We start from the raw sequence: 27900 nt of genomic DNA, 5'->3' as shown, positions 1-27900 counted from the left end.
AGAGCCTTTCTTTTTGTTGATGCTCTTTTTAATATATGTTACCCCAAACTGAACATATTACTATAGATGTTACATGATCACAGAAGAGCAGCAATAAGCTTACTGATATTGATTTGATAACTTAAGGTTTACAAAGTGTCATTTGGGCCTCCTAATAGCTCTGTGATGCTCCTGTTATTATTATCCCAATTTTACAGAAGAGCAAATAGAGTCTCAAAGAAGTTAAGTGATTTGTCCATTATTATTACACTTAGTCTTAAAAACTGGATTCAAATTCAGGTTTTCTTGACTTCAAGCCCACCACTTTAACATTACACTTTTTGTATTTCTCATAAATACAGGGGGCTATTACTTTACTGATCTTGCACATTTTCCCTGTAAATGCAGTCTAAGATCACACTAGCTTTAGGGGCCTTTGAGTCACCCTCTTGACTAATTCTGAATTTGTGATATGTTAGGAAAAATAAGAGGTATTTTCCATAGGAATTACAAAATGAGCATCAGAAACCTTTTTTAGACCAAAATTCAAACTGGACACATTCAAGTAAGTTTAGGTGCTCTCCTGATACCACTTTCCTTACTTCACTCCCTGCAGTTCTATCTATATGTTCCCATATGTTGTTTGGTAATTTCTAATTCAAAGATTATTCTTTGGGACTGTAAAACAGATACAAGATGCAAGTTGAATAGCTAGCACTGTCTAGTCTTGACTATAAGTTATTGTAAACCTAACTTAATCTTTCCTTTATTTGATCTTCTTTTCCTCAGTCTAGTTGGAAGTTAAGGAAGGGTTAAAAAAAAGTCTTTTTGATATCCTTAGATTTGCTCATCAGCATCAGTTTGTTATGAACATTGGGACTTCTGATACTGTCAGATTTCACACTGCTTTATCAGTTTCACTCTATAATCCCCTAATTACATAGCACTGGCTGAGCATTAAGTGGAAACTCAACAAACATTGGTTGACTAGACAGATGCATGAACAGAGAGTTTTCTCATGCTTTGTTACGAAGTGTTAATCCAAGGTGGTCACAATGCACTAGGCTTTATTCCTCCTCACTTTACAAGATATTTAATAGTGTCACCCCTTATTTCAAGAAAATGTATTGATTCCTACTCGTCATTTTTAAAAAATCATATCAAAACTATCTATTACAGCCCCATTCACTTCAGAAGAAGTTAATTCCATATAATAATATCATGATTGCCAGCACTTATATAAGATTTTATATGTAAATAGTTTTACATATATTATCTCATTTGATTTTCACAATAATCCTATGAAGTAGGTGCTATTGCTATCATTCCCATTTTACCAACGAGGAAACTGAGGCTTAAATCAAGTGACTCATCTATGTTTTTATTGTTATTACATTTCCAAAGCAGGATTCAAACTCAGGTATTCTTGACTGTAGATCCAGTGCTCTATTTATTGTGTCATTTAGTTGCCCAAAAAATTGACACTCAGAAAGATTACACAACTCACTCGGGATCATGATTTTGAATTCAAATGCTCTGACCCTTACAGAGCATCTCTTCCTTATACCATGTTGGGACCTAATCCCAATTATATCAGAGTACAGACACAAATTTTTTTTCTCTGTAGACCTTTTCAGTGTTCATGAGCCCTTACACAATTCCTCCTTTGGAAGCAGCTGTAGAGTTGCCTAAAGAGAATACCACAAAGTTACACAGAGGCCAGCATATAAAGGAACTTTTAATTTCCTTCAGTCCAACATCACCCAGATATAATGAAGAAGATATCAGAAGACTTCGGATTATTAAACCCCAGCCACAGATGTCTAGAATCTGGAGGTAGAAGGAACTTAGAAATCATATCATGTCTCATTTACTCATTTGATAGGATATATACACAAAGAGAGAATATTTATGGATGTGTATATACATACATAGAGACATAGATAGTGTGTATAAACACACATTATAATTTTACAAATTCTACAAATTTAGTAAATTAGACAAGATGATTTCTTGGTTGGAATATATATGTGTGTATACATATGCATATACACACATATATATACCTCAACACTGAGCTATTAAGTGCAAATAGTACTATCCTCATTTTACCTGTACAAAAAAATGGGTTTCAAAGTGATTTGAGGATCTTGACCAAGATCATGAAGCTGTTGTTATTGCTGAACTATAAGCCTAGGTCTGTTGATTTTTAGGTTCTATGCCATCTCTACAGTTGCTTCCTCTCTGCAATCCTATTTTCCACATTCCCTGCCAACTCTCATATTCTCTGGTTTCTGTTCAAAAAGCTGGAAAGGCCTTTGGAGATCATCTTCTATTTCCACCCCACTCCATAGTATAAGGTCCCTTGTATTTCTGACATCCTCTGTTCTAATATTCATGCTTATAAAGTCCTTTCCAACTTTAGAATTCAATCTACTAAGGTCCCTTTTAGAGCTAACATTCTCTAATTCTGTGATGTACTTTCTTGGGAATCCTACACAGAGCTGGTCTACTCAACATGTAGTCAATTCTGATTTATTAATGTGTGCCCCCTGTAATTAAATAGAAGTTTGAATTAATTAGCATTTTAGCTTTGCTTGCCTTCTCTTTTTATGTTGTAGTTTAAGCTCAGAGTAATTATTTATGTGATTTCTCAATTTGTTTTGGTTCCTGTTCTCCCAAAGTGATACTTTTGCAAAATTCATATGTAGCACTTGTTTAGCGTGTTTGATTGTCAGCCCTTCATGAGACAGAATTGCTGCTGGAGCAAACTAAATCAGGAGGCCTTGACAGCCTATAACTTGTGCTGAATACTAAGGACAGTGTGGTGCCTCCTAGAACTCATTCATCCCTCTGATATCTGCCAACCAATTGGAGATACCTATACACATGGCAATGGCTCAAAGCCAACTGGCTATAGCTCCCAGGCAGAAGGGTCTCAGGGTTCCAGACCACCGCCAAGGAAAGACATAAACAGTATCTATTTCTTCATGACCAGAGTCATGCCTAAAGTTCAAGTTATTGCTATAGGACCCAGGACTGGAGATTTGATTGTACTGCTGATTCCAACTGGCTTCTTCCCAACTTTACAAGGTGTTATTGAGGAAGGAAAGTTTTTTTTTTTTTTTTTTTTTTTGTGTAGATAGAGCAAAGCAGCTAGTATGGGACCAAGTCCCTTAGAATTCTATCCTAGTATTGTCTAGCAGCCAGATAAATCCCTATCTTTATATGTAAATGTGAGTTTCCCTCTGGGTCAAGAGCTCAGAAAATATATATTTATATTTTTTACAATTTAAAATTGCAATTTTAAAGGTATTCCAGTATAACAGTTTCCTTTTTATAGATGAAGAAATCAGAAAGCAGCTTAGGGTCATCAAAATTATAAATGGATTCTGTCATTCAATTTCAATAAACTTTATGCTTTATGTTCTAATCACCTATGCTCTGAGGTTATTTACAATGAGGGGTATGCTGGATCAGGCTCCTATTGAGAACTGATTATTCTGTTTTCACTGTAAGAATTTATACTAATTTATATTTATAAATTAATTCTCAATTTACTGTTTTGTTGATTTCCTAAATTAAAAAAAAAAGATTGGAGAAAGAGTGGAGTATAAATTTATTTTAAAAATTGCTGTGCATATACTTTGCAAAATTTGGCAGTTTCACTTATGTATTGTATCTATTGTTAGGATGCTCTAGATAAACATAAGAAATAGTAATAATATATTCTTGACCACCATGTTTATCAGTGTCTATCTTCAATTCATATACTATTTATTAAGCACTTGTTAAATTATTGTTGTACTTTTGGATCCCTATAAATTAGGAATTCTATGAAAAAGAAATGAGCAGGGAGCTCATTTCTGAAATAAAGGATCATTTGTACAAAGGCCCAGAATTTAGAAATAGTTTGTATAAGCATTAGCATTATCAGCATTAGCAGATCAATTTAACTAGAATATATATTCTAGCAATGTAAAATAAGACTAAAAATGTAAGAAAGAATTAAGTGGTAGAAAGTTTTAAATGCCAAATTGAATTATTTATATTTAATCCAATATTCAGTAAGGGCCTGTGGTAACGATTTTTTTATGGCTTTGAGGATGGTCATGACTTATACAACTAGAAAGTGTGTGGTTCAAAGTAAGGAGAAATGCGAGGTGAAGAGACCATGTAGAAGCTTCATACTTAATGAGTAGAAAGATGATAGTGACCTAGCAAAAATAATTGGAAAAGAATAATCAGAAAGGGAAGAAGTTCAACAAGATAAATTCATGTCACAGAAGACATGGGAGAGGAGATTATCCAGAATAAAAGAATAGTCAACTACCTGAAAACCTATAGACAAATTAAGAAGAATGAGGAGCAAAAAAGGTCATTGGATTTAGAGTAAGAGGTCATTGTTAATCAGGGAGAGATTACAACTTTCAGATGGACAAGCAGAATTGGAAACCAGCTTTGAAGGGAGTGAAGAGAATAAGAGACAAGGAAAAAGGGGCAATGATTGTACAGGGCCTTCCCTTGATGTCTGTCTATAAAAGGAAGATGAGATATAGAGTAATAGTTTGGAATGGAGGGAAGCCATGTGTGTTGAAGGTGCTTTCAAAATGGGGTAGATATGGGCATGTTTCTAGGTGGTAGGGAAAGAAGCAGGGAATAAGGAAAGAGAAAATACAAGAGAAAGGAGAAATGATTGAGGAAGAAACATTTCTCCAGAGGAGATGGGAAGTAAATGGATCAAATCACCAGAGGAGAGAAGGCTTAGCAATAAGGTTGGCCTCTTTATCGGTGACTTGGGCAAATAGGAAAATGGAGGATAATGATGAAAGATTTTTCAGTGTGGAAGGGAGGACAGATGGATATTTATGACTAATGGCCTCTATTTTCTCTGTAAAGCAGAAGTTTGGGTGCTCTAATGAGAATTACATTTGAGGGCTTGATATAGAAGGTAGGGAGAGAAAAGAAATTTGAAATACCCACTGTAAAGAATATGATAGTCAATGAGAAAATTATAAATTGATTGCTATGCAGTAAGGAAGGTCCAGTTGATAAAATATATATATATATATATATATATATATATATATATATATATATATATATATATATATGGTAAATTCAGTCAACACAGATGTATAATTTTATCCACAAATATTCAGCACCTTCAGGATAATAATAGAGAAAGTAGCAGACAGGGGTAACTCTGGGTTGGCATTTGAGTAGATGTGTTAGGCTAATGACTTACCAATGATAGTAACTTTAGCTTTTCCCATCGAGTTTAGACCCCTAGATCCCCTCTCCATCCTACTAAAAAGTTTATTTCTTTTCAGAATATAAAAGTGGGGGGAGGGGGGATTGAGGTTGAAGGGGAAGGGTATGGTTGTTTATCTTCTTACCATTAGTTTATTATGCAACTTTAGGCAAGTGACGATCTTTTTCTAGGTCAAATTCTCCATCCCTAAAATAAGAAGGAAAGTATATAATAAGTTATTATAGGATTAGTAGAGTTCTTAACCTGAGGCCCTTGAACTAATTCATTTCTGTTAATATTTTGATAATAGCACTTCAGTATAACTGACTTCTTTGTAATTTCATGTATTTTAGTTTATGCATTTAAAAAGATTATTTTGAGAAGTACATAAGCTTACCAGACGTTTTTTCCAGAGGGGCACATGACACAAACAAGGTTAAGGACCTCTGGATTAAGTAAACTCTAAGTACCTTTTAGCACTGACATTTCATGTCTGAATTATATTGTATGTGCTGTTAACTTTTGCAGATAATTGATGCAAACTCATAAAGGACAACAAAATGAAAGAAAATATCTATTTCTTATTATAGCTTATGTGGATGGATCTTGAGGCTAATAATTTTTTTTTAATTACTAAAACGATTTACATTCATACTGGACTTTGTCATTTTAGAAGTATTTTCTTTACATAACCCTGTGAAGTAGGTTGGTTTCTTGGGTTCAAAAAAAATCATCCTCTTGATTAATAAAGCTAGCCTTTATTTCATATAAAGAAAATTTAGTGTTTTAGTGGTCATCAAGATGGTTGTAGGGTGAAGAAGACCTGAGTTTAATTAAATACAGTCTCAAACCATTCCAATTTACCATCAAATTGTTAGTTTATACATTTGTTCTCAATGGCATTCTCTCATATATTTCTATCATGTGTATACCATTATTATACTTCTGTTCTATTTTTATAATTTGCTATTCATTTTACCCTGCTTGCCTTAGTTTTCTCGTCTATAAAATGAACTGCAGAAAGAAATGTAAAACTATTCTAGTATCTTTGTGAAGAAAACCCTAAATGGGATCACGAAGGATTGGACACAACTGAAAAACAACTCTTCTAAAAACAAATATCATTGAATAGATTTTTGTTATTTGGATTGTTTTCCTTAAAACTTTCAGATTATATTCTCAAGAAATTATGTGGCAAAAAAATGGAATTGTTTTTATACCCTTAATTCTTCATAGCCACATTTTCCTCCAAAGAGATTCTACAGATTTGTAATTCTTCCAGCAATGGGAATAACTTATTTTTCCATAGCCATGCCAGCATTCAGTTTCACTGTTTTTCACTAATTTTGCCAATTTCATGGTCCCTTAAATTTGTTTTAATTTGCATCTCTTTGATAATTAGCAAAGTTGATGAATTTTTCAAGTGAGTATTAACAATTTGTTTCCTCTTTTTAAAATGATCTTTTTTGTATCTGATGATAATTTCCATAATTTATCCGTAGAGAAACTACCATGTTGCCTTTTTTCATGGTTTTAAATATACTTCCAGAGTACCTATGTAACAATCATGTTGTATATATTTTATTCTTCCCACTCAATACTTGAAAGTTCACTTCCTTATATGTTTATGTCCTCAATATAATGACTTTCTTATCCAAAAGTCATTACTGATAATATAGTATATAGACAATATACTATATTTATATAGTAGATATAAGTCTGCTCGCATCTGATATGCCTCTTTCCATTGCCCACTGGAGTTATATACAATTTTGATTTAAGATTGACATTTTCTATGAATTATAGTCATAGATGATTATCTGATCATCAGAATACCACTATTAAAGAGATGTTCTTTGCAGCAGCAAGAAATTAAGGATTATTATAAGTATTAGATACTTATCAAAGTAGATTTAGGCAAATTTCTTCTTACTACACAATCTGGGACCAATTCATTGCCCAATAGAATCTACCCAATCTGCTCATGGCTATGTTAATAAGTTTTATGCCATAGTTTGAGAAATATTGAATTTCATTCACTGTCTTTCATATGTAGGATGATTAAAATGATTATTCTCAAATAATTACCAATTTTATTCAAGAGTTTTAAGGAATAGAAAATCTATTCAACATTATTTGTTGATTTTTTTTTAAAGAATCAGGAAAAAAATACAACCTTGAAAACTTTTCCCCAATTAGGTGTATGCCTCAAATTTGTTAGGGTTATTAATGGCTCTGAAAGAAGTGACCAGGAAGATATTTTCATTAGTGACCATTAGATATTAATATCAAAATGAGGTATAAAATAAGGAGCTATGCACTCAGCTAAAATGTTTGCCACGTATGTGGAATGTTCTTCCTAGAAGCTATATATAAAAAAGATTTCTTTTCAAAGGCAAAATTCTCACAGATGAAGTGAAACTATTGTGCTCAGCATTTGGGTACTATAATAACCAATACTGGAAGGAGTAGGGTACTACAGATTATTGATTTCTTGAGCATGGGGAATATCTAATGTAAAAAATCCTTTCAGCAATGCAGTAATACTAAATTGCATACTTCTGGAAATCCCAAAATACTCTAACATACTCTTAAAGAAAATAGCAGGACACTAACTGTCAAATGATCACCTTTAGTTCTTATCCATAGGTCTTTCCCATTCCTAGACTAGTCCTATAAGTTCTATAGTACACTATTCCTCAAGAGAATCAATGTCTGATTTAATTGTTGAGAAATTTTCATTATCTTTGTGGTTTCATTAGCAAGTCAGAGAAATCCTGGCTTGGTTTCTCACCTTGAAAGGGATATTTGAGTATAAAATATTGGAAATCAATGAGATACTCAGAATCACCTGATTTGTCACTCTCATCTTGTAGAAATAGAAATTGAGACCAAGAGGTAACCAAGTCTACAGCCATATACATAAAATTAGTAAATTTTAAAGAGGAGTCTGAACACAGATCTTTATGATTTCAGATCCAGCACTCTAAACCAGTGAAATGATTTTTGCTAACTGAAAAAATAATTGAATTCAATCAAATATTTTCAAAGCAAACCATTTTCTCAGGTTGAAAGTTACCCATTGGTCACAGAGGAATCTAACATTTCTTGCCTGCAACTTTCAAATAATAAGTAAACAACAGAATTTCCAAGACATAATAAACATTCATTTACATAACTCCACCTAATTTCTTTCAGGTTTAACTGAAGAGTAGCAGCTGCTTTTGACTATTTATAGACAGATTATGCCTTTGTTTCAATGCATTTACCTTGATTGAAAAAGATTTTCCTTTTCTTTTTAGTCAAATATTTTACATAGACTTAGCAAACTCATCAAAAAACAAAGTATTTGCTTATTAAGTTCTTCTAAAGGAAGAACAAATTAAAATGGTGATGGGGGAAAGGCACTTATTTTAGAATCAGTTCATGGGTTCAAAATCTGCTTTTACTTTTTATTAACTATATCTTGTAGGTAAGTTCCTAAAACTCTTCACTTGCCTGACTTCTATTTCTTCATTTATAAAATTCAGACTGAATGAAGACCAATACCCTCTCAATTCTCCAACCTGAATTCATATTCATGCCATTGGAGGTAATAGACCAATTCAGATTAAATCCAAGGTCCACAGAGCCCAGCTTTCAACTTTTGTAAGAACCATAGTTAGGAAAATGAAATGAGGAAAATCTGGGTTCTATCTCAAAACTATCATTTTTACCCTTCCACATGCAAACATTTACCAAGTCATGTCTATTCTATTTTTCATAAAATCTCCTATATCTGTTTCTGTTCTTTCACTTTTATAATCCCATCTTGGTTCTGTCCCTCAAAGCCTATTTATCACTTGGTCTAAAACAATAGCCTCCTAATTAATCTTTCCTGGTCTTTCCCATCTTCAGTCATTCTCTCCACATAGCTGACAAATTGATATTCCAAAATACAGATTTTGCCATTTTAATAATAATAACTCAATATATCCCTATTGCTTTAAGCATAAAATGCAAACTCCTCAGCCCTATATTTAAAGTACTGATAATGTGACCTCCCACTTAATTTTTTTACTACTCTGGTATGAGTAATCAGATATCTAGGAGGAAAAAATCCATGATGCCCTTTTAAGTTGGATCTGTATTATAAATATTTTCTCTATCATTTTTCCTAAGTTTAAACAATCAAAACAATAATTCACATTTTATATATACACATTTATACATATATCTATGTATATATACATGCATATATTTTTACATCTATACATTTTATATTCGTGTATGTATATATGAAAAATATATATGTAATTAATTGATTTTTGATGTGTAAATACTCATACTACATCAATAAATTTAACAATCAGCCTTTTCCAAGCAGTTCCCCAAATGGCTCCAGGACATACTTGTTTCTAGTCCAACTAGCTTAGTAGTTGTTCCCAGGACATGGTATTGGATCTAAAATATCCTTACCTTTGCACTAATTCTCTCCTGCTTGGAATGAAGACACTCCCTCCTTATTTAAATCTCTTAAAATCACTGACTTCCTCCAAAGCAAAGCTACTATGCCACCATGGGATAGGAACACAAACCTCGTCTTCATATCCCCAGGTGTTAATTCTTTCTATCTCTTGCAATAAAATCATATTACTTTGTGTATTTATTTTATTGAGTACAATCCAGTAGTGTATAAACTCACTGAAAGAAAGAATGAAATGACATGCCTTACATGTTTTGTTGTTGTTCAGTCATTTTTCAATCATGTCTAACTCTCCATGATCTCATTTGGGATCTTCTTGGCAAAGCTACAGAAGTGGTTTGCCATTTCCTTTTCCAAATCATTTTAGAGATGAGGAAGCTGAGGCAAACAGGGTTCAGTGTCTTACCCAGAGTCATATAGCTAGTATATATCCTAGGACAATTTTGACCTACAGACTTTCTAACTCCAAATCCAAAGCCCTATCCATTGTACCATCTAGCTGCCTGTATTATATATAGAAACTACCTAATAAATGTCAAATTGATTCAACATTCCTATGTGAAGTACATATGGTACTTTTTTTCTGAAAGTACAATTAATCATGTTACAATTATTCTACTAAATTCTCTTAAGACTTTAATTCAAATAAATATCCTTCTCCCAAGGAAGAATTAATTGGACAATATTTATTGTTTACTTTTCTCCAGATGAACTATTTAATGCAATGTCCTCTTTCCCCCATAGCATTAAAAATGGCACAGTAAGTGTTGGATACCTTCTTTAGATCCCTCTGGGCAGAAAGCTTAGAAATGTGTGTAAAACAAACCTTTTTTTGGATGATGTTATGTCTCAGAGAAAAAAATCATGAATAGGAATGTGAAGGAAATTGTCAGTAACATCATCAACTAAAATAATGATTCTTCAATAATTAAACAGGAAATGTCCTTCAGAAATTCAGATTTCAGTTCAAACACTATGCTTGGAATCAGGAATACCTAAAATCAGATCTTGTCTTTGACGTTTCCTTAGTTATGTTAGTATGGACATATCATCTTTCTCCTTTTTAATCAATATGTAAGAGTATATATATATATATATATATATATATATATATATATATGTATGTGTATATATATATATATATATATATATATATATATATATAATTTGGTATTTATTCAGTAAAATCAGTAAGATGGGAATAATAGCACCAGTAGTCACAGGATTGTTCTAACATTCAAACATTTTTTAAGCATTAAAACACAATATAAATGTTGCTCATTATTATTATCATTACTATCATTATTATTACTATAAAATTATAACTATTTTTATTAATAATCAAGAATCCTTGATTCTTTTCTATGTGCTTGCTACCTAAAAATACAGACCATAATCCCACAATCAATAGTCAAAAGTTAAAGAGTTCCCAAGGCCAAAAACTGTAATTCTCTAATCAAGATGTAAAAATTCAAGCCCTAGAGTAATATAATTAATAATGTATACTAATGTTTAATAAAATAAACAAAAGTTCAATACAACATAGGTAATACTAATTCATGTTTTTCTAAATCAGATGAAGCCTACAGGCTTGTGTTTCTATTTGTTTGATACCATTACCCTAAGTAATGAGGTGATGAACTTCACTTTTCTTAAATGAGATGGTACTCAAGAAATAGGAACAAAAATCTACCTCTAGGTCTATAGAGGAGGAATGACTTTTAAGACTGGTATGAGCTATTAAGGCCTGGCCTTTGATTACTTAGGGATACTTAGGGATTTCTCCATATCATGAGTAGTATCATCATAATCAATATTAAGCTCATTGAGCTTTCACAGTTCAATCAAGTAACTGTTTTTAAAAATTTGAGAAGTTAAAATCCATTAAGAGGTGAGTCAAAAAACTGGAGATTATGGATGATCAAACAAGGACTATTGGTTTCAAAGTAAACAGGATGGTGAATATTGCCAGTTTTATTTGATTAAGAGAAATGTGAGTTACTAGGCATCAGGAAGATTTAATGGAATCATGGAAAGTATTAAAGTACCTAGCAGGAGAGAAGATAACATAAAACATTAAAATGTTTCTGGTTTTAAATACTCATTATGAAGATAACATAGATTAAGTAAAAAGATGCCTTTGGAAGTCAGCTGACAAGAAGAATTCAGATGCTGAATTTGGGAGGTAGCTGACTGGAAGAAAAATTTGCTTTGGAATTGACTGAGAGAATGATTACTGGAGGAAAGAGGAAATCAGCCATAATTAAAGCTTTTGCCCTTTACTGCTGTCTAGAGTTGCAGAGAAATAAAGCCTTCCAAAAGTTATTGATCCCTCTCTGCTTTGTCATCTAACGTAAAAGGCAAAAAGCAGATGGGAAAAATGCAGCCTTTGCTTCTACTTTAAGGGACTTAAAGCTAATTGGCAACTCAACAGATTGTGGAATACTGGGCTTGTCTGGATTGCCCAGAGACCCAACCTAAGAAGTTTTTATAAATTCTGCTTTGCTGCAAGAAAAGCTAGTGGCTGTTTGGGCAAACTAGAATCCTGTTGAGTAGGATGCAAACAAGTTGCATTGCTCAGAGAACCTAATAGTAGAAAATTACAGTTTTCTGGCTTAACTGTATTTCTTATCATTTAAAAGGCATAACATTATTTTGGCATTTTTGAAAGCATTTTAATAAAAAAAAAGTTTAATAAATATATTATTTTAATAAGCAATTAAACTACTATCATTATAAAGCTTCAAGTTTCTCCATATCCCTGGTAAATGATTTCATTAGTTTGAGAAGGAAATGAGGAAGAAAAAAATATTTATTAAATATCCAGTAAGTACCAGACAATTTGTTTAGCACTTTACAAATATTATATCATTTAATCCTCACAATTTATATGTATTGGTGGAAAACTATGACTCATTTATAAGAAGTCTGTCATGTACTGATTACTCTTACCTTTCACTTGATAATGAATAAAACTGGGATATATTATAAAATTGGGCAGCTAGAAGGTATAACTCTTATTCTAAATAATCTTCAAAGAGTTTGCGATTAGGCATATGGTGGAGATCCTTTCCTAGTAACCTAAATCAGCCAGTGTTAGGAGAGGCTAGAATAAGTAAACTAATTCAGAGAGAGTGGGTAACTGAGCACCTCAGGTAAGGGTACAATCCATGGGATATGTGATATTAGGATTATATAAACATATGAAAAAATATAAAAATAAAAGAAGGTACTTTCTGGAAGAGGGTACTAGCACTTAGGCAGGAGCAAGAAAGGATTCATTAGAAGGTAGCACTTAATTTGTGTCTTGAGAGAGCCAAGATATTCTAAGACATAAAAGTAACAAGGGAGAGAATGCTTGAGCTGAAGTAAATACAATACAAAGAGACAAGGTAAAAAGTGAAATGACATGTATGAGAACAATCAAGATGACTAACTTGGTTCGACGATAAAGTAAGAAAGAGGAATGGTGTGTGATGGTGATAGAAAAGTTAGGATAGGCTTTAAAAGCTGAGTTATATTTTATCAGAGGAAATAGGGAGCCAAAGGAGTACAGTAAGTAGGGGGATGACATTGTCAGATCTACACATAAAGAAAATTATTCCAGCAGATAGAGCAGGGAAGAGAGACACTTGAGAGACTTTAGGTAAGAAAACTACATCATAATATTGGTAAAAGGAGATAGGGGCCTAAACAAAAATATAAATTGTAAGAAGAGGCACTTAATAAGAAATATTGCAGAGATAGGAACTACAACCTTTGGCAACCGATTGAATGGAGTCCAGCAAAAGAAAAGAGAGGAGAAAAAATGTTAAGATTGAGAACTTGGGAGACTAGAAGATGCTATTCCAAGGAGATATAAGAAATTCTGGAAGGGTGATGAGTGGGGAAAGATAAGATGATAAGTTCCATTTTGGACATATGAAGTTTGAATTGTCTGTAGAATATCATTTAAAAATCTAATAAACAAATGATCTATGATTGGTGCTCAGAAGAGAAGTTAGGCTGTGTGTGTGTGGATGTGTGTACACATATATGTGTGCATATGTGAATTAAATTTAATAGAAATGATAATTAATCAATTACTACTGATGTCATCAAGTAACAAAAGATACACTGAGAAAAGGAGAAAAGAGGAAAGGAGCAGAAGGGAGGTGAAGGGAGGAGAAGGAAGAGAATCCCCACAACATTATACAGATGATGAATCAGGACTGATAAAGGCCAACAATGAATAGAGAAATAGTACTAGATTTTTCAAATGTAATTGAACCTGGCTTTATTCTATATGGAACCCATGAAGCAGAAAGAGATCCGTGATTGGAAACAAAAATCCTTCTATGGGTGGCATCTCACATGAAATCAACAAACAATATTAACCAAGAAGAATAAATCATGTGCATTTGTTTACAGACAATGGGGTTTGGGGGGGGGGGGTTGATGATGATTCAAGACCAGATCACTGCCACTAAAAATTCTACAAATTTTTAAAAAGTTAAGAATTACGACCAATACTAATTATGCTATGATAGATTAGAAACAATGTTTTATATCACTAAAGACTAAGAAATTTGAAAACTACTAGATATATAGTTATAATTAACTTAGAAGCCAAGTTTATACCTCAGAAACTTGTTATTATTCATAAACTAACAGTCAGCACATCTCTGTGTCAAACAAATGGTCCTCAAAATAACCATTAAAAATCAAGAAATAAATTGCCAATTTAACGGTTTATAAAGTCTGAGAGGTTAGAAGTCACATCAGGAAAGGCTGTAAATGAAATATCAATTTGAACACCTTAGAATCAGAGTATTATTGGAAGCAAAATTGTTTCACACAATATCCCCATCTTAATATTATTCAGTTAAAAATTTGAAAGGGTTTTTAATATATATTGCAATACTAAATACCCATTCTTTCCAAACTATATGGTTGGAAAATTTTCAAAATGTAGAGACCTAGAAGAAATCAAAACTAATTGAGAATAGGATTGTGGTAAGAAGAATATATATTAAGTACACTGATATGTGAGTTGGCTAGTTCTTTTCTATAAAAGTTATTATTGAACTCTTTTAGATAGATACTCAACTGACTCAAATGTCTAAAGGCTCTGACTATGATGTAACTTCCTGATGCTTTAAATACAAAAGCTGTGTCATACATGGTCTCCTGCCAACCAGCAGCATGAATAACAAGCAGAAATCTGTGTTTCAATCAATCAAGGCTATAGCCTTTTACCATTTTAAATGTCATTTTCTTTCCATACATAAGTAAATCTCTATTGGTTAACTGATAGAGGGATCATTCATGTCTCATTTCATTCTAATTTATAACTCACAACCAGTGCGATCTAAAACAAAGTTGAAATAAATCTCATCCTATCATCCTGTCTCCTGTTAGAGTTGTCCCAAAAGTGTTCAACCAGCACAAAGATGGGATTGGATACTAATACATTTGTAACCTTTGGTATGGTGCAGACTTCCAAATCTTTCTCTTCCTGGGCTGGAGCTGACTGACTACCCTCTCTATATCTATGCTAACCGATCTCCATTTGATCCACCAATAATACTGTGATAATATAATATGTTCATATTTTATATTTGAGAAAAGCAACTTAAGTGTCTAATAAAGGGTCAGAAATTTAATAAGTTTCTGACAAAGTAATTGAAAGCAGGTCTTGCCAATTCTGGTTCTAACATTCTAAGCTGAGCCAAATGTATGAGAAGAATGCTTGCTTATCTCTCCTCTCTAAGGTGAGAGAGACAAAAGATCATATGGATTATGTCTTAGAAGTGGAAGGAATCTTTAAAATCATCAAGTCTTCTGTGCCAGTTTTATAGATGGGGGATATGAATCTCAGAAAAAAAATTAACTTAGATTCTAATAGGTGATAGGTAAAATAGGTAAGCCAGGCTTTGAACCTGGTCATTCAATATCATTTTTGTGGTCTTAGAGAAGGCAGAAGATAAAGAATAGGTGACAGGCAATGAGCAGAAGAGTGAGAAATAAAGAAGAGGAAAATAAAGAGAAAGAGAAATGAGCACAAAAAAAGAGAGAGAGAGAAACGGAAACAATAAGGAAGAGACAAGTTCGTTTCAGCCAACTGTTGCAATAGCACCATCACTGTCTTTCTGATATCCTTATCTTTGCATCTCATACTAAAGTCCCTTCATTTTCTGGGATTCTATAGAACTAAGATCCAATCAAGCAGGCTAGCTACCAAATTTAACTAATCCTAGAAAATCACCAAATCATTCCACGGGTATTGGTTCCATTTCTCTATCTCTGAGACTTGCAGTGTTAGGTAGAAAAAAAGAGCCTCAGTGACTGATTAATGATTATTAGGTTGAGAAGGAACTATGGAACTAATCTTGTGTAACTTTTTCATTTTATAATAAAGAAGACTGAGGCATCTGGAGGGAAAGTGACTTTCCAGAGGTCATACAGATAGTAAATGTCAGATTTTGACCCCAAGATCAGGTCTAATTCCAAGTCTGTGATTCTCTGTACTTTACTAAATCTTCTTTAAGGATTTCCTTTGAATGGGAGGTTATTACATGCATTCATATATATACACATATAAACATATATGCACATATGCTTGTGTATGTGTGTATGTGTGTGTATGGAGAGAGAGAGAGAGAGAGAGAGACAGAGACAGAGAGAGACAGAGACAGAGAAACAGAGACAGAAACAGACAGAGAGAAGAGTGGCTGTGAGTTGATTTTTTTTAGTCCTAAAATTTCTTCAAAAAAAATTTTTAATAAAATTAGACACACAGAGATGAAAATCTGAAATTTCAAAAGAAATGTCTGTAAAGGGCTGAAACTCTGAGTTGATGCACTGAGGTCGAACAACTGAGCACTTAAGGCTAATTACCGATTGGACAATACTCTATTAGCATAGGCTTGCAAAATGGTCCTTTCAGTGGGAATTCTGTGATAGTGATTCTGTGCTGGTTCAATCTTTTGGTGTATACAGAGAATTGTGAGAGGAATTACGGGGTGGAGTAAGACAAGCCAGAGTCACTTTGGTGGTAGAAGAGGAAAAGGAAAGTTGCAGACATCCTGTGTCCATTCCCTTCTCTTCTACCCCTAAAGACCAAGAATAAAGACCAAGGACTTTTGCTTATCCTGACTCCAGCTGGTTCTAAGGTATCCAGGGTGCTAACTCGGTCTTCACAAATGTCAAGAAACAATTTAAAAGACTATGGCAAAAAAATATAGGGTTTGAATATAGAACATAGAATGTTAGGTAGCTAGAGTATTAGATTTAGGAACAGGAAGAACTGAGTTCAAATCTTAGCTTAGATATTTATTAGTTTCGTGACCCTCAGCAAGTCATTTAACCTTTGTCTCAGTTTTCTTATCTGTATAATGGGAATAATAATAGCACCAACTTCCCAAGATGGTTGATCAAATGAGATAATATTTGTCAAGTACTCCACAAAATGCCTGACATATAATAAGCATTATATAAATAATATTGCTGTTGTTGTTGATAATGATGATGATGATATTATAATGATAGCAATAGGATTGGTAATGATAATTTTGGTAAAATGAAATAGTTATTTGTAAATCATTTGATAAATCTTAAAGCATTCTATAAAGACTAGCTATTATGATGACAAATAGAAGGGGATTGGAGGTCATCACTTGTATGTTCTAACTATAACATTTAATAAATGGTTTTTTATTTCTCAGACTGACCTCACATACATATATATTTTTTCTAAGGATGAAATTGAACCCCAAAGAGGAGAATGACTTGCCCAAGATCATACAGTAAAATAGGTTGCATGATTCTTGATCCAATAGCTAGTCAAAGACTTAATTGCAGGAGGAAGGGTGTACCATCTCATTTTGAAGACTGCAAGCTTTCTAACAAAGCTATCTTCATTTTATAAGAGTCTCATTCTCTGCTTTCACAACAGCTTGGTATTTGACAGGATTGCTTTTTGCCAACATTTTTGAGCAAAAATTCAATATTACTACAACTTCCTCCCTCCAAAAGCAGATACATGCAGAATCTTTGTGTTGTGGTGACTCTATGACAAGCATTACTACTTTTTTCCATAGATCAAACTAGTCCCTGACAGATAACAACTGATGATGTTTTCCTCCACAGATGAAATCTTATCTCCATGTGTTTGACTTGACTTGACTTGAATTAATCCACATTTCTAGCAAGAGAGATAGATTCTTTTTCTAGTTCAAACAAATATTTTGGAATGCACCAATACACTCAGTGAATTATAGAAAAAGCAAAACTCTAGATTCCATCAGAAAGGTACTACCTGTGCACTGTTTTATTCTATAGAGAGAAAAGGCAAACAGCTGGTAGTAGTTAATGCTATAGCTCTTTTAACTCCCCTAAACTTAGTTGAGTCCCCCATATCATGAAAAATTACTTCTAGGAAAATATATATAATGACTGTAGTCAATGGAAAGTATAATAAAAACAAAAAGTAAACACATTATAATAATGAAAAGATGAGAAAATGTACTTCCCTTCCCTTTTCTGAAGAGGTGAGGGACTATGAGTATAGAAAATAACAGATATTGTCAAACTCAGTAGATGTGTTGATTAGTTTTATTGAACTGCTCCCTCTAACCATCTTATATTATTTATTATAAAAGAAGGTTCAATGAGCTGGGAGGAAGAGGGATTTATTTGGAAATGAAGACATTATAAAAACATGTCAATACAAATAAAAATTTTTAAATAAATGAAAGGATTTATTTTTAATCTATGGTATTCATTCTGTTTTCAGAATTTAGAATGGTTAGTCTTAGCAGGAGAGTAGAAATACAAGGTTGTGTTTTTGTTTTGTTTTGTCATATATTTTTAGTTTTTCCTAGAACCTGACATTCTCTTTAAATATATCTGTGTTGATTTAGCATAATCAATGAAAAGCAAAAGGAAAGATACATATTTTCAGATTGTGATTTTTAGGTTCGGTCTTATGGACTTTGAGGTCTCCATGTGGACCCATTTTCTTCACCTATAAAATGAGGGTATACTGTACAGTTTCAATTCCCTTTCCACATCTAATGTTCTATATTGTTATCACAATATATAGATAATGTCTCATGAGGAAAGGATAGGTCCTTTTACTGGAAGTCTCCAAATGGAGTCTGAGTGGTAAATTGTCGGGGATATTTTGGTAAAAATTCCTGTGTATGGACAAGATAATCTAAGTTCTCTTCCAATGTTAAGACTGTGTGATTTGGTACATTTTTATGACCTAATATTCTGCATTCTAAAGTCACTTCCTACTTTGCTAGTCTATATTCTGTGATTCTAAAGGTCCCACATATCTAGAGGGACTTGGGAATCTCCTAGGATGATAGAATGCTGGTAGGCACCATAGAAATCATCTGGTTCAGCTGCCTCATTTTACAAATGAGTCGTATATAGCCTAACTTCACATTCTCATTTCACAATGAGCAGGAGGGGTGGAGGAGACAGTAGCCTTGGAAGAGAACTAGACAGTGCCAGTGGCTTCCCTTTGGCAACAGGAGGCCTCATTAGGGCTGTTAAGTCACTGAAGAATGAGACAAAAGCATCACAACCATACAAGAATCCTAGTTCTAGTGGAATTTGGGAACCAGGAAGCTGCCTGAGGCCAGCTTCCATTAATCTGAACTCACCACCCTCAAAGGAATATTCTTAATTTATGATTCTGAATTTAGTCACCATCCCCAATATGTTTCCTTGATAATTAAACATTAAACAAGCAAGTATTTCAAAGCTTTCAGAATAGCTCAGAACTAATGAAGGACTAATTGCTGTGCTCTGTGTATTCAAATACTGATGTTACAAAAAAAAAAAAAAAAACTCGCATTCTTATGTCAACTGTTGCATCAATTAATTGCAAATTTTCCAACAGTTAGCTGTAGTGTGATTAAAGCATATGAAAATAATCTTGTAATTAGCTTTCATTCTGAGACAAATAGACAATTAAAGCAAAGAAGTAAGTGTGAAAATTCAGTTGGTCTGCTTTTTGGGGAGGCTTGTAAAAATAATTACTTCATCATTGGATATTATTTGTCTGGCTATTCTATCAGTTCTTATACTGTCTCCTCTTTTCCTGTTGAAATGATCAATATGAAAGTGCTTCTATAAACAGAAAGCTCTACATGGGTGTAAAATATCATCATCATTGTTATTGTTATTGTTATTATTGTTATTTTTCTACTGAGGTTTTCTATGTCCTTATTTTTGATAGGGTTACTATATTGATTGATTATGGACTGCTATAACTATAGTTTACACAGATTAGTAAAGCTTTTGTGGTAGATAGAAAGTTATAGATTAGTCAAGAATTAGGATTCAGAACTGATTGTAGCGAAACACTCAAAGAGTTGACCTGCATCTTGAGCATCAAGGCATCTAGGGTTGACCCTATGTTCTTTAACACATTTATCAATGATTTGAATAAAGCATAAATGGCAGCCTCATCAGATCTGCAGATGACACAAAGCTAAGAGAGATAGCTAACACACTAGATTACAGAATTAAGAACTAAGAACCAAAATGACCTTTATAGGCTATAGCTTTAGGCTGAATCTAATTAGATTCATTAAGTTCATTAGGTATGCTTTTGTTAAAAATTCAATTTCCTAAGAATAAAACGAGAGTTCTGTGGTTAGACAGCAGTTTGTCTGAAAGAGATCTAGGAGCTTTGAGGGCCTGAAAACTCAATATGGGTCAACAGTATGATGTGGTCACCATAAAAAATAAAACAAAAAGGTCAATACAATTAATAGAAATATAACTTCTAGACATAAAAAAGTAATAATCTCTCTGAACTCTGCTCTTGTCAGACCTCATTTGGAATATTGTGTTCTATGCACCATTGACATTCTGTAATTCCATTCACATACACCAACTGCACACACACACACACACACACACACACACACATATATCTATATATCTATAGATATAGATATATATAAAATCACAGGTAATTTACCTGATATATAAAACCTGTTTGTGCATACAAAATTCTATATTTAAATCAGAAAGTTATTTCAAAACTGCAATATAATTTACAGTCAATTTCAAAAACAAATTTGCTCTAATGAAAAATGTTCCAAGTGAAAGAAATGCTTTTAGAAGAGTTATATTTCCCTAATGGACAACATGCAGAAGGAAACATCAAAATATGTACAAATTCTGAGAACAGCACACATACATAACTTACACACCACCATTTGTTTCCCAATGAAATTAGCTAGACATTACCCAGTGCAATAAAATTCCTCTGATTATTTTTCAACATGGCAACAACTTTGTAATGTTTAGGTCCTTCCCGCTGCCATGCACCTGATTATATTGGCTGCCACATTTCACAAAAGAACATCTGCTCTGTCTTCATGTGGAATCTACAGATCTACAAACTTGTTAGGCACAAAAAAAAATGTGTGCTCACGACTTTATCATCCTATCTCCAACCAGGTCTCCAAACCTGGTTAAGAAGCACCTCCATGAACATGGCCTTCCAGCTGAACAGCTCCATGTGTAACACACCAAGCAGTTTCATGATTCATATCTCATTTCATATAATAGCAGAATAAATGTTGGGATCTCTCTAAATAAGAAAGAACATTGTAGGCATTAAATACAGAAAGGAATGTTAGACCTGGAAAGCAAGTTAGAACACAGATTGTTGGTCCTGGGAGAGACCAAAGAGACCATAAAACATGGGGAATTCAGGTATAAACAACAGAATTTTTGAGTTAGAAGAGAAGATTTTGCCCAACATCCTTGTATTACTATTGGGGAAACCGAAGCTTCCTAATCTGAAGAGGCTTTGTGGGGCTGAATCCTCCTAAAAGAGACATGACTTGCTCAAAACACCCAAATGGTGAATGGCAAAGGTTCAACTATCAGTGAATACTATTCACCTTAGTCCAGCTATTTTCATGCTGTCCTCCATTACCTCCTCTATAACATGCTAACTCTTCTAGAGCCCTTTGATTATTATTATTATAAATTAACTTCCTCATAATCTAGAGAGGAGAGAGACTGTATTCAGTAACAAAACTAAAGAACCTCCCTGCACAATGACCTTGTGAATTTTGAACTGAATTAATGTTTAAATTTATAGAGTATATTACAAAATGGATTCTGGAGTAGAAGAGATTGATAAAATGAAGTTATTAGCTCTCCCAACCATAGAACTCTATATTTTACCTTTTTAATATTGTGTTCTGTGTTCTAATATTTTATATAAAGAAGCTCTTTCTAGTTCTTATAAACATGTGGCTCAAATCAATTTGCAATTCATGTTTCTCCTAAAATTTCAAATGGAATAAACACAATGAATATTTTGATTCAATGAGCAAATCAATCAAGAAACACTTAAGTATTTAGTATTTTGTTCATGTAGGCAAGGTTTTGTAGTATACATAAAAACAGAAATAAGACAAAGAGGGTAACTTCATGGAGCTAACAGTCTAATAAAAAAAGATATAAATAAATAACTATAGCACAAAGAAAAAATCTGAAAATGAATGAGGACAATTCAAATTCCTTGAAGAATCAGGAAGAAGAGATCTCCTCTTCCTACAATGCAAGGGAAGAGGATATCAGGGAATTATTCCTGTCTAGAAGGTGATAAGCAAGTTGGTCCTTGAAGAATATGTGGAATTTAGACCAGCAAACATAAGTGGGAAAGGACACTTGTAATCCAAATCTAAGCAGAAGTTATGGCCTGAGCAAAGACTCAAAAGTAAAAAGCTCAAAAAGGTTCAAAACAAAATCATTTTAGGAGTTTGGAGGTTAGCAATTCATTTGCTCTGATTGGAGCATGAGGGGAAAGGAAGAAAAATGGTAGGATATATATAGGAGGAAGAACCAACATTCCAAGGAATCTGGGAATTCCTTAATGGGAAATGAGAGGATGAAGGAGAAGACCTAGATGACCCTGCGGTTTTGAACTTCAATCTCTAGGAAGATGGAGTGAGCACACTGTTGTGAGAAATAGGGAACCAAGAGTAAAGCCAGATTTAAAGTGATTATGAGCTTAATTTCCTAAATCTTGGGATACTTCCATCAATCTATTTCATTTCTATGTTCATTTCATTATTGTGCATCTCTCTTAATCCAATATAAGACTTGAAAATTCAACTTCACTTTCTATCTTCAAATGCCAAGAGAGAATAGAAAAGAATTACATATAAATAAGCCAAATAATGAAACAGGTCCACTGGAATATCAGCATCTTAGTTGGCCCTGAATTTTAGATCAAACATTAAGACACAGTTTTTTTTTATTAAAAATTGGATTTGTTTCTCCCTAGAAAGCCATCTTCCTGCATCCAGAAACCGTATATTGGATTGATGGATTTTTGTCAAGAGATAAGAAGTTCCTGTTTTCTAATAAGCATTTGTCTCCATGGCATTCAATTCAGGAAGACAAGCTAATGTTCAGTTCTCCTCAGCAGTGATCTGTCTGATTCTTCCTGACTTTGAGAGAGTATCTTACCACAGCTTCATACCACTCCAGGGGTCACTACCATAGTCCTCTTGCTGACAACAGTCAAAAGGCTCTTTCTGCAACTGAATTTATTTTAATGTGTATGTTACAGATCAAAAAGAACCACTAAATTTTGCATGTTTCAATGCTTCCAAATACATGGGATGATAGTGATGAGAACTCCATGTACCAATGCAGATTCCAGCTCCCCAATCCCCCCATATATGTACACATCTCATCCAACAGATTTGATGAATTACTCTGCTGTAGTAAATATCTAAATGAATCTGTGTTCTTATAGAAATATCTTTCCCCTCCAATCATGTAGATCTCAACACATCCATTCCTGCTCATCCTGAGTATCTTTAGTCCCTGTCATCCCACAAATTCAGTCTTAGAGTAATAACCAATCATGGTAAGATATTATACAAATACAAATGGAACATAAATATTATCCATTGGTTATTTCTTATGTGACCAGAATATCTTTTTTCCCATGCATATATTTTTCTTTCTTACAATCTCAGCTGACAATCTTTAGGTATTTCCATAGGCTTTAAAATAATGTATTCCTTAGAAAAGAGTTTTCTGGTGCTAAGTTTGTCTAAACTTAGGCAATCTGGCTCTCTGATAATAGATACCCATTTACTTTGATTGTTGTCATTGTTGTTGAGTCATTTTTGCTTGACTCCATATAACCCCATTTGGGGTTTTCTTGGCAAAGATAGTGGAGTGGTTTGCCATTTTCTTCTTCAACACTTTTAGTTACCAGACCTGAATTGAAAATATTTTCAGCTTGGTAGGAATGTCAGGTCTTTTGCTTTATTGGCAAAAAACTTTGAAGACATGAAGAGATTAGAAGCCAACAGTGAAAAAAGAATCTTAGAGAACTCCTTTGGAGATGGAAAGAGTTGGGACTCTGAGTGGGAATGGAATCAACCATCTACTGTCTTCCACTCAGTAATTCTAACCAAGGCAACCCTAAAGCTTGGTACCTGAGAAAACAAAGTTAATTCACCCAACAACCATTATCCTTGTTGTCCTGGTTTTATCACAATGAGACAAATACATCCAATGGCTATCTTGATTAGTCTAACCTCTTTAAGACAGAGTATAGAAAAGGCCAATATTAATAGAACAATTTCCAAAATAAAATTTTTATGAAGTTAAAAAATATTCAGAATGAACACATTCCCCTTCATGCCATAAGATAGGACTAACCAATACAAATCAGGGTGGATTGCAAAGCAGAGGTTCTTGGATCTATCTTAATTGACAAATAAGAACAATGAAAAACGAAAGCATTGAGCTTTTATTGTACCCCAGGGATACACATAAAAAAGGGATACAGTTCCTATTCTCAAAAAGCTCACATTTCTAATGGGGTAAAGGACACATACAGGGGTTTTATCTGCAATTTAAATAAAAGGGGTCTGCAATCCTAATTGTAATCCACCTTTTCCTGTCATTTCTATTAATTAAACGCTATTGGTTTCTGATAATGAAACACTGGCCAAGGATTTTAGAGGTGAGAACTTTGATTTTCCAGGTTTTTAGTAGCTGCTGAAAGCAATGGAAAGAATAGTGAAGTGTCTGCAACACCTACAGCAAAAATTGGTAGGTCAGCAATCAATCAATCAAAAAGCAATTAATAAGTGCTTATTGTATGCCAGGTACTATGGCAAATGCTTAGGATACAAAAGGAGGTAAAAAGAGATCTCCTGCCCTTAAGAAGCTTGCTACCTAGTAGAAAAGGCAGCATGCAAAAATATGTACAAAGAAAGCTATATATTGGATAAGTAAGAAATAATTAATAAGGGGAAAGCAGTAGAAATAAGAGGATTTGGGGAAGCCTCCCTATAGAAGGTGGGATTTTAATTGAGACTTAAAGGAAGCCAGAGTGATCAGCGGTCATAGCAAAGGAGGAAGTGTTCCATGCATGAGAAACAGAGTTGAAAAATGGAATGTCTTGTTTGTGGAACAGGAGAGAAGCCACTGTCTCTTGATCAAGAAGTACAGGATGGGGAATGAGATGTTGGAAGTCTAGAAAGCTAGAAGGAGAAAGGGTTATGGAAGGGCATTAGAATCAAACAGACCATTTTGTTTTCAGTTCTAAAAAGAATAAGAAGCCACTTGGGTAGAGGTGGACAAAAGAAGCTGGTAGTGTACAACATTGATATTCCTGCAACTTTAAGGTTCAGAAGCCAGGGCTGCCTTTACCCATCTCTGAGGGGAGGCTGAGGTGTTTTGACTCATCTGACTATGCTACCTCCTATCTATCTCTTATATACTACTCTTATATACTACTCTACTATACTCTGTGCCTGGGGTGACTTGTCTCTCATCAGTAAAAGTGGATGGGCAGCTCTTGACAATGGTGGGAGAATCAATGATCCCTTCTGGATGGGAGTCACTCCCTTGGACAGTAGCTGCTGGACTAGGTGGTAAATGGGGCTACTGTCTAGGGTTGGGAGGGGGCATTTGTGATGCTATGACTCTAAGGCTATTAGTGGAAGTTGGTCATTGATTGAAGATTGGGGGTAATAGTGTCAAGATTGCTGAGTTACATCACTATAAGATCTATTCCTCTTGATGGTAGTTGCAAAGGCTGGTTTGAAAATGGGACCATTGCTACTCCCCAGTTTTCTGGGATTAAATGTCTGTCAGAGGTAGGTATCTGGTGTGAGTGCTAGCATGGGTAATATTGACTTCTGCAAGGTCTGCCCTCTCACTGATGGCTACAAAGGTGGTATGAGGGCATTAGTTGTTCATATGATGATGATAGCTTATATTTCTGTAGTCATTTATGATTTCTAAATTGCTTTCCTCTCAATATATCCATGAGAAGTAAGCACAGAGATCCATATTTCATTTACAGATGAAGAAATCAAGACTAAGCTTGGTTTGAAGTGTCTTTGGTTGCAAATTATTTATGGTTGCGTAAATACTGCAATTTGAATTCTGAATTCAAGGTTATATGTCCTTTCAATATATTAGGTCCAATACCAATAATAGTGAGGTAGTACAAGGGATAGAACACTAAATTTGGAGGTAGTCCTGAATTCAAATCTTGCCCAGACACGTATTAGCTGTGTGACTAGTCAGCCTGAGGTTGCTCATTTTTTAACCTATAAAATGGGAATCATATTAGTGCCTACCTCCCAGGGTTATTGTGAAGGTAATATAAGGTAATATTTGTAAAACACTATATAAATGCAAAGGGAAGCTACATAGCACAATGGATAGAGTAGCAGACCTGGAATCAGTAAGACTCCTCTTCCTGAATTCAAATCTGGTCTCAAATATTATTAGTTGTTTGACTTTGGGCAAGTTACTTAAGCCTTTTTGCCTCAGTTTCCTCATCTGTCAGATGTGCTGGAAAAGGAAAAAGCACATCACTCCCACAACATTGCCAAAAAATCTCCAAATGGGGGCACAAAGTGTTAGACCCAACTGAAATGATCCAACAACATTATAAATAAATTAATATTAATGTTAATTAATATTAATAAAGGAAGTTTCCAATCAAAACATTATCACTGTTTGGAAATCAAAGGCCAATACCAAATAAGCAAATAATAACAACTTTAGATTCCAAAAAAGAAGAAATGCAAAGGAGGAAGAAAGAATAAAATATAAGGAAAATAAATCAGGATATCACTGATAACCTCCAAAGCAGCATGAGGAACATGAGCGAAGAAGGATAAGTGAAGAATTCAACAAAGCCTTGAGCCTAATCACCTTTGGGCCATAGTAAGGAGAAGAAAATCTCTGGATTGATAAAAGAAACCTTGGACCCCAAAATTTCAAAGAACAGCTAATTAATTACAATTCATTCTCAAACCCTGTAAGTAAACTTGATGAGGGAGAATAGACAAAAATCTGATATCCTGAGCCCCTACTAGTGTGCTTTCCATTTAAATAAATCAACCAATATGACATTATTAAGTCTTACAGATGAAATATTTATTAACAAAAAAAATTGAGAATAATCATGTCTACTAATAAAATTGAGTAATACTCTTTTTCAACAAAGCATAGAAATGTGCCTGGGAAAATATAATGATGAACTGCATCCTTTGATATTCTTGCTCTCTTTAGAGAACAGTCTGCAACATATGTCACCCATTATAACTGCTTCTCTTCTGGGCTTCTCACTCTGCTGTTAGATGAGGCAGTTTCTTTAATACTCTCAGGCCACTGAAGCAGTGTTAAGCTCTTTTGGTAAACAAAAGACTTTAAGCCTGGAATCTGCAGAGATTCCTAGGTCTGCTTCCTTGGCTAGGCACAGGCACTGAGGCAGTGTACAATCTTTCAGAGAAAAATAATTCCCTTAAGCCTGGGAATCTGCCAAGCTACACAGATCTATCTTCTAAGCTTTGAAAGGCTCCCTTCTCTCAAGCTATGGAGGGCAATAAAAGGCAATGAAGGTAAACCTCAGAGGGATTTCCTCATCCTTAAGCTAAAGGTAGAGATAGAAAGAAAGACAGTTTTTACCCCACTACTTGATCTCTATTCAACAAAGTGTTCTTCTTTTCCTCTTCAATCAACTCCCAGAATTCCAGTTTCCCCCCAATTAAAACAACTTTCTATGTCAACTGCAGGCACAGTATATCTATCTCCACTCAGCTTTTCCCAACCAGGGTCAGCTTCTATCTAGCACCATTGATTTCTGTGCTTTCTTCTTTCTTCTGATGTTTCTCTAGGTAGC

The 27900-nt window shown here is 34.0% G+C and overlaps 1 long non-coding RNA gene across 2 annotated transcripts in view; it reads right to left on the bottom strand.

Moving 5' to 3' along the window:
* Positions 1–1362: 1362 nt before the first annotated feature.
* LOC116421340 overlaps positions 1363–27900 on the bottom strand; it is an 89077-nt gene continuing 62539 nt past the window's right edge. For both annotated transcript variants that reach the window (XR_004231662.1, XR_004231663.1), the window contains 2 exons: positions 5379–5440; positions 1363–1667 (listed from right to left, as the gene is read on the bottom strand). This is a non-coding gene — a long non-coding RNA (uncharacterized LOC116421340). The remainder of the gene's footprint in view (positions 1668–5378; positions 5441–27900) is intronic.

Source organism: Sarcophilus harrisii, chromosome 2 (genome assembly GCF_902635505.1).
Source record: "Sarcophilus harrisii chromosome 2, mSarHar1.11, whole genome shotgun sequence".
NCBI lineage: Eukaryota > Metazoa > Chordata > Mammalia > Dasyuromorphia > Dasyuridae > Sarcophilus > Sarcophilus harrisii.
The sequence above is the reverse complement of the archived record's forward strand: the minus strand, read 5'-3'. Positions and strand labels throughout refer to the sequence as shown.